This window comes from Lithobates pipiens, unplaced genomic scaffold (genome assembly GCF_037356315.1).
Source record: "Lithobates pipiens isolate NorthernLeopardFrog02 unplaced genomic scaffold, aLitPip1_a1.2 Scaffold_10, whole genome shotgun sequence".
NCBI classification, from domain to species: domain Eukaryota; kingdom Metazoa; phylum Chordata; class Amphibia; order Anura; family Ranidae; genus Lithobates; species Lithobates pipiens.
The window spans coordinates 20,744,407-20,756,799 of record NW_027507686.1 but is presented as its reverse complement, the minus strand read 5'-3'; positions in this window follow the sequence as shown (position 1 = coordinate 20,756,799).

The window sequence follows — 12,393 nt, the reverse complement described above, 5'->3', positions numbered from 1 at the left end:
CCGTCCCACTGGCGAAAGCGGCAAGGACCTCCACCCAGTACACCTCTGGGTCAACTGGGTAACCACCGGACTCAGGTTAAGGGTAATAAATTGTTTCAAGTCTCTGTGTATTTCCACTCCCAGATATTTAAATTGAGAAACCCTCTGCAGTTGCCCATCTACCCGGGAACCACCCGCACCATCATGTAGTGGGAATAAAATTGATTTCGCCCAGTTTATGCGTATACCCGAGAACTGTCCAAACCGGTCTATATGCGACAATGCCGCCTGTAGGGAGGCTCCGTCGTCCTTGAGATACAACAAGGTATCATCAGCGTATAACGAAACTTTTTCCTGCAAAGGACCCCGGACAATACCTCGAACCTCAGGAGAGGAGCGGAGAATCGCCGCCATAGGTTCAATTGCCAGTGCAAAAAGCCCCGGGGACAGTGGGCACCCCTGCCTGGTTCCCCTATGGAGGGGAAAGAGCGGGGAGAGGACCGCACCCGTACGCACTCTGGCCGTGGGGGCTCTGTACACCGCCCTGACCCACGAGATAAAGGCTGGACCGAATCCAAATCTATGGAGGACTGCCCACAAATAGTCCCACTCCACGGAATCAAAGGCCTTCTCCGCGTCTAGGGAGACCACAACCTCCTCCCCGCATTCTGCATCCCCCGAGGCCAAAACAGTAAAGAGCCTGCGAATATTAATATCTGTCCCCTTCCCTGGCATAAAGCCAGACTGATCCTCATGGATCAAGGTAAGTATAACCTCGTTCAGTCGCCTGGCAAGGATTTTGGTCAGCACTTTCGCGTCCGAGTTGAGCAGGGAAATGGGTCGGTATGACGAGCACAGCTGGGGGTCCTTCCCAGGTTTAGGGATCACCACTATGATGGCTTGTGCCATAGATGGAGGAAGCTCTCCCTCCCGGAGGGACGCGGTAAGCATATCATGCATTCTAACTGACATCTCCTCTAGGTAATTCTTATAAAATTCCGGGGGTATCCCATCCTCCCCAGGGGTCTTCCCCGGCTGCATGGACCCCAGTGCCACCCGGACCTCCCCCAGAGTGATCGGGGAGTCCAGACCGTCCCTGGCCTCAGAAGTAAGGGCAGGGAGTGTCACCCCCTCTAGAAAAGCACTTAACTCCTGCGCTGAGTACTGCACCCTAGATGAGTAAAGGGTGGAGTAGAACTCTGCAAAGCAAGCGTTAATGGCAAGGGGATCCGTCACCAGTGTCCCAGCACTATTCTGTATTCGAGGGATAGTGGAGATTGGGGCCTGCTCCCTCGAGATCCAGGCCAACAATCTCCCCGTCTTTTCGCCCTGTTCAAAAATCCTCTGCGTCTGAGCTAGTTGACGTTTGCTTGTCTTAGCCACCCTAAGCAACACCACCTCTCTATACGCTACTTTCATATCCTGAGCCGTGAGCGGGTTACCCGTAAGGGTGAACCGGGTCTCCAGTTCTTGGGCCCTGGCTTCTGCCTCCTCTACCGTGATCTTATCATTCCTGCGCTCCCGACCAATGGAGGAGAGGTAACACCCCCTCATATAGGCCTTGAAGGCATCCCAGACCATCCCCCCAGAAGCCGTGCCAACATTTGAGGCCCAAAATCCCCGGATTTCACCGCCCATCTCAAAGGCAATGGTGGGATGCTCAATCCAGTACCTAGACAATCGCCATAGTCTATCCCTCTGAGGGGTAGAGGTTTGCAATGTACACAGCAGTGGGGAGTGGTCAGAGATGCCCCGAGGAAGTAACTCTATTCCAAGGACCCTGGGAAGCATGGGGGCACCAGCGTAGACTAGGTCAATACGGGAGAGTGTGTTGTGGGAGGAGGAGTGGCACGTAAACCGGCGATCTGATGGGTGTTTCCACCTCCAGACATCCTCCAGCCCAAACACCTGTGCCCAGCGAGAAACTGGAGAGTCTGTGGCCCGGTCAGGCGTCAACCTATCCAGGGAAGGGTTAGGAGGAATATTAAAGTCCCCTACTATAACCACATTGTCAGTCTGGAATTGGGCTATCAGGGCAGTCAGTTTATGTAGTAGAGACAGATCCGCAGGAGGAGGCATATAAAGACCCACCAGCACCATTTCTATCATATCTATTGTGGCATGGACCAGCACGTATCTCCCGTCCTTATCTGTGACAATATCAAGAGGCTCAAAATTAAGGGACTTATGGATAAGGACGCTAACCCCCCGGGCATAGCCGGAATATGTGGCATGATAGTGGTATCCCACCCAGGGCCTCTTCAATCCCATAATCCTTCCCCCCACTAGGTGCGTCTCCTGAAGAATACAGATATGCGGAGCATATTTTTTCATGTAGTCAAAAACAAGAGAGCGTTTAATCTTCTGGTTAAGCCCCCTAACGTTCCAGGAGAGGATCTTCAACGGAGCCATAACCTGGAAGGGCAGGGGGGACCAACGGATATGACTGCCCGACCAGGGTCAAGGCTCAAATATCTCATCTTAAATAATGCAATGATATACCTTGTACATTCATTATAGTAGCGCTGTCTATAACAGAAAACATGAAAGCATGTAACAAAAAGACAACAAAAAAAACAGAAAAAAAAACAGAACTCCCCTCCCTTCCCACCCCACACCCCAGAAAAACAGCCCCAGGGTGTTTGAGAACCCAAACCAAACGTAATCAAACCCATTTAAAGGAGAAATCTCCCGTGGGGGCGGTGCGTATCAACCAGCACACCTAGGACAGAGTCTCCTGCGCAGAGTAGACAAACTCCAGCGCAGCCGCTTCCTGGAGGCAAAGAAAAAACAAGTTAAAGGGGAACAAACAGTAGTGTATGTGACGCCTCAGATTGAAGTGCAAGATTCTCTTGGAATGTTCCAAGGGCCCATTCTTAGTAGCAACTCGTCCAACAGGACGACAACTTCGGAGTAACGGGGTCCAGCATCCTCGGTACAGTGTATTCACGTCCAGAAGTAATCATGCACACCCCCCCGGGTATAAACTAGGGAAGGGGTAGGGCCCTAAGGCCCGTAAGGCAGAAATATGAAAACATGAACCTGTAGACCCCCCCCAAGGAGCATCAGAATATCAGGTCGGCTCCGCGCCCCCTGCTCAAAACCAGTAATGAATAGGAGAGGGGCACTCCGACCGGCCCTCCAAGTTCCGAGATGGAGGGACAGAGCTGGGGGGGGGGGGGGGGAATCCGATCCGCGTGACACTGGGCAAAACTTGTGATGCTTGTGGACCCCAGTCAGGTAATCACCATCAAAAATTATCCCTCGGGGAGGTAAAGAAACGAACGGATTCTCCGTCAATCACTCTGAGTTTCGCGGGGAACATCATGTTGTACTTGAGACCTTTGGTGCGCAGCTGGGCCTTGACTTGGTCGAATGTCCTGCGTTGCCTCTGCGTCTCCACAGAATAATCAGGAAAGAGCATTAATTTAGCATTTTCAAAGCGCAGGTCCCCCACCTTCCTCGCCTCCCGAAGAACCAGGTCTCTGTCTCTAAAGTTCAGAAGGCGGAAAATAAACGTGCGTGGCGGGGCGCCCGGCGGGCCACGAACCGACGGCATTCTGTGCGCTCGTTCCACGACAAAATGAGGGGAGAACTCAGCGAGCGGGAGAAGTGTACGTAGCAAACGTTCGGTAAAGGCTTCGGTGTCACGGCCCTCCGACCCCTCCGGGAGGCCCACCAACCTCAGGTTGTTCCTCCTATTCCTGTTCTCGTGGTCCTCAGCCCTGGATTCCAGCGCCTTCACCCGCACCTGCAGGGTACGGAGGGAGGCATCATGGTCGCGGGTAACATCTTCCACGTCTCCAACCCTCCGCTCCGCCTCGGCAAGCCGCTCCCGGTGTTTATCCATATCTCGCCGGATAAGCCCCATGTCGAGCTGTATCTGCTCTATCTTGGTGGTTAGGGTAGTCTGGCAACCTGTGATCGCTTGCATAAGAGCTTGAAATTGATCAGCACCCAGCGGTGGCGTGTCAGCGTGGTCCGTTTGAGACGCCATGTTGGTGTAGGCCTGCCCGCATGCCGCGCGGGTCTGTAGCGGGGTTCCCGGCGGGGCTCCCGGGGCCGTGTGCTTCTTCCTATGGGAACCGGAGCTACCCCTGCGCATCCCCGAGCCTCACCACCGCTTCACCGGCCCACGAGGAGAGATATATGTCCCTAAATGCCGGATAAATAGCCTGCCAGGTGCGGAGCTCTCTGCAAACACGTCCTAGCTGGTTGCCATCTTGGCCACGCCCCGTCCCCGAGTATTTCTGAGGCTCTCCGGCGCCCTCCCCCTACCTCTGGACAAATGCGGTATTGCATGCAATAGAAGTCAATGTGGAAACGAATTATCTTCGTTTCCATTGACTTCTATGGGGAAATGTGCTTTGATATGCAAGTGCTTCGGATTACAAGCATTCTCCTGGAATGGATTATGCTCGTAATCCAAGGTTCCACTGTATGGTGGTCCTGCCATAAGGAGAAATGTTTTTGGATTTGCCTCTATAATTTCATCTTCCCACTTACACAGGTGAACTTAACTAAATCATGGCAGCAGGCTCTTCTGAGACGCCCGGTAGAAGGTACATCTAAACTGTCCGGGAAACTTGTAACCGTTGTCTTTAGGGCAGCCAGAATAGCAATTGCCAGGTCATGGAGGACGCCCACGATCCCTTTCGACCTGGTAAAAAAACAAGTTGTCGTGGACCACTAAAATGAAAAGTAAATGAACACCTTTCTGAGATTTTACAGGACAAACGAGCCCTATTTGACAAGATCTGGGAACTCTGGATCAAATACTTGTCTGACCCTTTCCTCTTGGATATTCTTTCCTTCGTACTTCCATTCTTCTTTTCTTCTCCTGGAATAGTCTATGGCAGTGATGGTGAACCTTGGCACCCGAGATGTTTTGGAACTACATTTCCCATGATGCTCAACTACACTGCAGAGTGAATGCGCATCATGGGAAATGTAGTTCCAAAACATCTGGAGTGCCGAGGTTCTCCATCGCTGATCTATGGTCTTGGTCCTCCCCCCTCCTCCATGGAGAGTAGTGGAGGGACGGGGGTAGTCAAGGGATATTCATAGTTATCTTTCAGACTATGGAAATGTTATCTGGTTGTGTTTTCATTTTACCCCTTTTTTTTTTTCTTGAATTGGAGCAATAAGCAGTTACAGATGTGCAGAGCAGAAGACAATAATTTACTTTTCTAGAAAGGCACACTGTATAACATACCTCACAACTTTTTCAGATGGCAATGAGGGACACCCTGCAGTGAGGAGATGATGTGCTTTAACCTCTAGTAACCAATGAGTGAGCAACATTACTGTACAGTGATCTCTAGCAACCAATCAACAAGCAGAAATCACGTGCTGTAACATCTAGAAACTAATCAGTGAGCCGTAATGTGTGCTGCAAACTCTAGGAACCAGTCAGTGAGCGGTAATGATACACTGTAAACTCTGCCAACCAATCATAATCGCTGCCTGATCTGATACAGTAAACTAATCTTAAAGTGGTGTACCCCCTAAAAAAAAAAAATACTGCAGCTGCTGACTTTTAATAATCGGACACTTACCTGTCCCAGGGTCCAGCGATGCGGGGGAACGAAGCCCCGCTCATTCCCCGTCCGCTCGCGGCGCTGTCATTCGTACTGTGGGCACCCGGCTGTGCCTTCAAAGCCAGGGCACCCACTGCGCATGCGCGAGCGGCGCAGGGCGCCGTGATACGCCGCGCAGTCACCTGGGACACGTGACAGGTCCCAGGTGACTGTGCGGCGCGAGGGGAAGTGATGTCACCAGCCCGGGCAAGGAAGAAGGCAGACTACGAGGGACCCCCTAGCAACAGGTATTTAGAGGTGAGTAAAAAAATTTTTTTTTTCCAATTATTTTTTTTTTTTTTAAGAATTTAGAAAAAAAAATATTTTTTGGTGGCAACACCAATTTAAGTCTAGCTGCTATTTATTGTATGTCTCAGAGCAGGTGGAGAGCGAAATTGTATGGGGGCGCAAGAAAACATTTGCCCAGGGTCCAATCAATATTAAAGATGGCCCTGGGAAGTAGTTGTATTTCTTTGTATATATATATATATATATATATATATATATATATATATATATATATATATATATATATATATATATGGATGAAGTCGATTTTTGGATTACAGGGTGCAGAAATTGTAAAACTGCTGAAGCCAAACTGATGAGTCAGATCACACAGGACCCGTCACACTTTTTATTATTATCCTTCTCTACCAGTTCTGTCCATGCTTGTTACCATGACAACACCGGGAGGGTTAGGTATCGGAGGTATCGGAGAGTTAGAAGCAACTAACATTGCCATATCTACCAACCGCCCTTTTCAGTTTGCTGAAAGAGATATTGCTTACCAAATGATCCCTATTATCAGTAAGAGATATGGAATTGAATCTAAAGAACAAAAATGTCTGTATACAGTATTGCAGATGACCAGTTCTTACTGTAGATGTGGTCGCTGCATTTGTTTTTCCAGGGTAAGTACATTTTCTGCAAGTACAGAAAAATAGCTGTTGATCCTGCCAGAAATAAGAGACTTACTGTGCACCGAGCCGCAATCTGAAAGCTGAACTCCGGCCACAAAAACTTTCAAATAAATATATCCACAAAGCATGCCATTCATTTTGTGTGCACAAAAAAAAAAACGAGTTTGTCTTGTAAGAAAAAAAAAAGAGCAGTGACATTATCACTGGGCTGTATATACAGCATATATACAGTATCTCACAAAAGTGAGTACACCCCTCACATTTTTGTAATTATTTTCTTCTCTCCTTTCATGTGACAACACTGAAGAAATGACAATTTGCTAGTAGTGAGTGTACAGCTTGTATAATTGTGTAAATTTGCTGTTCCCTCCAAACACTGTAGCTGCTGACAGGGCACTTACCTGTCCAGGAAGCCCGTGATGTTGTCCCCCCTCAGGCCGATCCGTCCACTGGATCGGGTTCCGGCGCCGCCGTCCTAACGGAGGGAAACAGGCAGTGAAGCCTTGCGGCTTCACTGCCCATTTCCTACTGCGCATGCGCGAGTCACACGGCGCTTTGTGAATGGATGCCTGTCTACTGAGACACACACATCCCAGAAGACATTGCACCCCATCTCCCAGGACACAACGTGAGGAAGGACAAGAACCGTGGAGTAGGAAGTGTCAGATTAGGACGATCTGCCTAGCAACAGCCATTTCTGGTAAGTAAAAAGATTTTTTTTTTTTTCAAGTGTTTTTTAATGTATTTAACTGCTTCCCGGCTGCCTCATGCAGAAATATTGCGGTAGAAGGGCACGTACAGGCCGATTAACCTACCTGTATGTTTCCCTTTAAGAGGCGGCTAGCGGACGCTCCTGTATTGACCTCCTGGACCGCGATTGTGGGTCCCGCAGACTCGATGTCCGCGGGGATACCTGCGATTGTCTCACGGTAAGGAAGAACGGGGAGATGCTAATGTAAACAAGCATCTCCCCGTTCTGCCTAGTGACAGTGTCACTGATCAGCGCTCCTTGTAAGCGGAAGCGGTGATCAGTGATGTGTCACACACATCCCCTCCCCCCCAACAGTTAGAATCACTCCCTAGGACACACTTAACCCCTACAGACCCACCTGTTGGTTAACCCCTTCACTGCTAGTCACATTTTTACAGGAATCAATGCAATTTTTTTTAGCATTGATCGCTGTATTAATGCCAATGGTCCCAAAAATGTGTCAAAATTGTCCGATGTGTCCGCCATAATGTCGAAGTCACGATAAAAATTGCTAGTCGCCGCCATTACTAGGAAAAAAAAAATTGTCACTAAAAATACCATAAAACCATCCCCTATTTTGTAGACGCTATAACTTTTGCGCAAACCAATCAATAAACGCTTTTTTATATTGTGAAAGATAATGTTACGCCCAGTAAATTGATACCCAACATGTCATGCTTCAAAATTGCGCCCACTCGTGGAATGGCGACAAACTTTTACCCTTAAAAATCTCCATAGGCGAAGTTTAAAAAAATCTACAGGTTGCATGTTTTGAGTTACAGAGGGCTAGAATTATTGCTCTCACTCTACCGATCGCGGCAATACCTCACATGTGTGGTTTGAACACGGTTTTCATTTGCGGGAGCTGCTCACGTATGTGTTTGCTTCTGCACGTGAGCTCGGTGGGACTGAATGTTTTTTTTCTTATTTATTTTACCTTTTATTTTATATTTTTACTCTGTTTTTATAAAAAAAATAAAAATGTTGTCACTTTTATTCCTATTACAAGGAATGTAAACATCCCTTGTAATAAAAAAAAAAAAGCATGACTCTTAAATATGAAATCTGGGGTCAAAATGACCTCAGATCTCATATTTACACGAAAAAGCAATAACACAAATAAATAAATAAAAAAAATGTAATAAAAAAAAAAAGGCCCTTTAAGAGCTATGGGCGGACGTGAGGTTTTGACATCGCTTCTGCCCTGCAATGTTATGGAGACGGGTGGAGGGGCTATCTTCCCCTTACTTGTCTACATACCCAGCAAAGGGAAACATTCGATCGCCGCCTGCTGACGGCTCCGCTAAGCGGTGGAGGGCACTGGAACTCAGCGGGAGGGGACAATGTGAAGGCTTTATATCTCTTTATCTCCCAAAGCCTGTATCTTCTAGTCATGTGGGGACTTTTCTGGGTTTTGACTGGATGTCGGTGATCATAGCAGAAATTCAGTGTAAGAAATACACAGGAGAAAATGCATGTTGATAAGGGGAGTGTAGAGGTGGACGGGGAGTCTACTGACATCACGACTCCACCCACCGAGCCCTGGAAAACAGACCCACCCACAAAATGTGCAGTTTATCGGGCCTCATAGCAGACAGAGGGGAGACATTTGACAGATAAGTATACATGCACACGGAGTAGGAAGTGGCAGATTAGGACGATCTGCCTAGCAACAGCCATTTTTGGTAAGTAAAAAAAAATAGTTTTTTTTAAAATGTTTTTTAATCCGCCGCAGAGACCACTCTTACCGGAAAGCGGACCGTTGGCCGAAGAAGAGGACACCGGGGTTATGGCAGCTAGCTGCTGCCACAACAACGATATTCCTCTTCAAACTTAGGATGTATATCGGCGTGCAGCGGTCCGTAAGTGGTTAAAATTCTCACATTGCCATAACTGGGCTCATTTTTTTATTTTTTATCTTGTAATTGTATAACACAGAAATGGAAATCCCACATCCCACCTACGTTCTTGTGGAAAATGCTTGTCAATATGACTCTAATTAGAGAATAAGTAACCTTCCATAAATCGGAACACCATCAGATATACAGTCCTGTATTTCTAAACAACCCTCCAGCATAGAGGATGTCCTCAGAAGCTTCTGACCTTATGGGACAGTTGGATGACTGTACCTGACTTGGTCCCATCAGCACCCCTGGAGCAATGCCTACTACAATAAAACACGTCCTTCACCCATTTTTTATTTTTTTGGAGAATTAGTAAAGAAATCTGGAAACACACAAGATATGTTCATTGTTTATTTGAACAATTCTTCAACCGCTATTCCAGTATTATAACGCACATTAATATATTATACCGGCATTCATACATTGCAGCAACACATATCGTAACTCCTTTATATCTCTTCATCTCCCAAAGCCTGTATCTTCTATTTTCATCTCCTATATGAATCAAGGTTTGTGCTTTGTAAGAAGCTGACCCTCGTCGTTCTATATTCTGAGCCAGAGAAATTTGATTGTCAACAATCTGCTATTAGATTTGCAAAGGAACATGGTGGGTGGGAAGCTACGGGGAATGCTTTTATATGTTTTTTTTGCTATTGCAAACACAAAAAAAAAAAAGCTTTAATAAAAATAATCTAAATATAAATATGTAAGCAGCCCTTAATTATAAGATCATTCGCACTTAAGTTTTTTTCTTAGCTCCTATAAAATACCTGTTGCTCCTGCCAGTGAAGTCCACCTCATACAGCTTCCTGTGATGGAGTGACAACAGCGTTGCACCGCTCCTGAATTCAGAGCAAAGTTGTCAATCCCATGTAGGCTGTGCCTGCTAACAGTACAGTGGACAAAAAAAGAATGTTGCAGGGGGCGTGGCTGCTGTGACATTGTCACTGCCTAATCCCAAGCCTGTAGCTTGTCAATCATCACCTGGCCACACCTAGTCCCACCCACAGCTTTCTAGATTGATGGCACCGCCTCTGCTGCTGAAACCCTCCCACCGTGAGCTGCAGTGTCTGGCAGGGGGGAACGCGTGAGATACAAATAAAGGGGGACTCGGCTCACTCAGGGAAGGTAAATAAGGATTTTTGTTTTACTTTATGAGGCTTGTGCATCACATTGGAACTGGATTTGGTACTTATCTAGATTGTCATGCAGGTGCCCTTGGATGAAGTGCAAATCCTTATCCTGATGCCAAAGTTTTTAAAGGAGCGCCTCTAATCCTCATAAACAATTTAAAGCTTATCGAAACCCAAGAACAAAAATTATTTTACAGGCCCTTAGATGTGGTGGCTGCATTAGTTTTCTTTTTTCATACTTTTTTCTTTAATTTAATCTTGTAATCTTTCCATTAACACACTTTCTGTCCTGGGGTGACAACCATACCGCGCGTCACCCTAGGACGGGGTGTGTGTTATAACTGCATAGCACCTCCCTCAGGGAGGGGGAGGTATTTTGTAGTCGACAGAGATAGATGGGAGCAAAACAAACGGATAACCATGCATGAGTGGAGTACAAGAAGTTATCAGCTCACAAGATTTGTGGCTGGATGACATTTTTTTTTTTTTGCACTTGTGGAACAGATAAAATAAAACACTTTCCTAGCATTATGGCTATATATATATATATATATATATATATATATATATATACATATACAGTGCCTTGCGAAAGTATTCGGCCCCCTTGAACTTTTCAACCTTTTGCCACATTTCAGGCTTCAAACATAAAGATATAAAATGTACATTTTTTGTGAAGAATCATGAACAAGTGGGACACAATTGTGAAGTGGAACGAAATCTATTGGATATTTTAAACTTTTTTAGCAAATAAAAAACTGAAAAGTGGTGCGTGCAAAATTATTCGACCCCTTTACTTTCAGTGCAGCAAACTCACTCCAGAAGTTCAGCGAGGATCTCTGAATGATCCAATGTTGTCCTAAATGACTGATGGTGATAAATAGAATCCACCTGTGTGTAATCAAGTCTCTGTATAAATGCACCTGCTCTGTGATAGTCTCAGGGTTCTGTTGAAAGCGCAGAGAGCATCATGAAGACCAAGGAACACACCAGGCGGGTCCGTAATACTGTTGTGGAGAAGTTTAAAGCCGGATTTGGATACAAAAAGATTTCCCAAGCTTTAAACATCCCAAGGAGCACTGTGCAAGCGATCATTTTGAAATGGAAGGAGTATCAGACCACTGCAAATCTACCAAGACCTGGCCGTCCCTCTAAACTTTCAGCTCAGACAAGAAGAAGACTGACCAGAGATGCAGCCAAGAGGCCCATGATCACTCTGGATGAACTGCAGAGAACTACTGCTGAGGTGGGAGAGTCTGTCCATAGGACAACAATCAGTCGTACACTGCACAAATCTGGCCTTTATGGAAGAGTGGCAAGAAGAAAGCCATTTCTCAAAGATACCCATAAAAAGTCTCGTCTAAAGTTTGCCACAAGCCACCTGGGAGACACACCAAACATGTGGAAGAAGGTGCTCTGGTCAGATGAAACCAAAATCCAACTTTTTGCCCACAATGCAAAATGATATGTTTGGCGTAAAAGCAACACAGCTCATCACCCTCAACACACCATCCCCACTGTCAAACATGGTGGTGGCAGCATCATGGTTTGGGCCTGCTTTTCTTCAGCAGGGACAGGGAAGATGGTTAAAATTGAGGGGAAGATGGATGCAGCCAAATACAGGACCATTCTGGATGAAAACCTGTTGGAGTCTGCAAAAGACCTGAAACTGGGATGGAGATTTATCTTCCAACAAGACAATGATCCCAAACATACAGCAAAATCTACAAAGGAATGGTTCACAAATAAACGTATCCAGGTGTTAGAATGGCCAAGTCAAAGTCCAGACCTGAATCCAATCGAGAATCTGTGGAAAGAGCTGAAAACTGCTGTTCACAAACGCTCTCCATCCAACCTCACTGAGCTTAAGCTGTTTTGCAAGGAAGAATGGGCAAGAATTTCAGTCTCTCGATGTGCAAAACTGATAGAGACATACCCCAAGCGACTTGCAGCTGTAATCGCAGCAAAAGGTGGCTCTACAAAGTATTAACACAAGGGGGCCGAATAATTTTGCACGCCCCGCTTTTCATTTTTTTATTAGTTAAAAAAGTTTCAAAAATCCAATAGATTTCGTTCCACTTCACAATTGTGTCCCACTTGTTGGTGATTCTTCACAAAAAATTA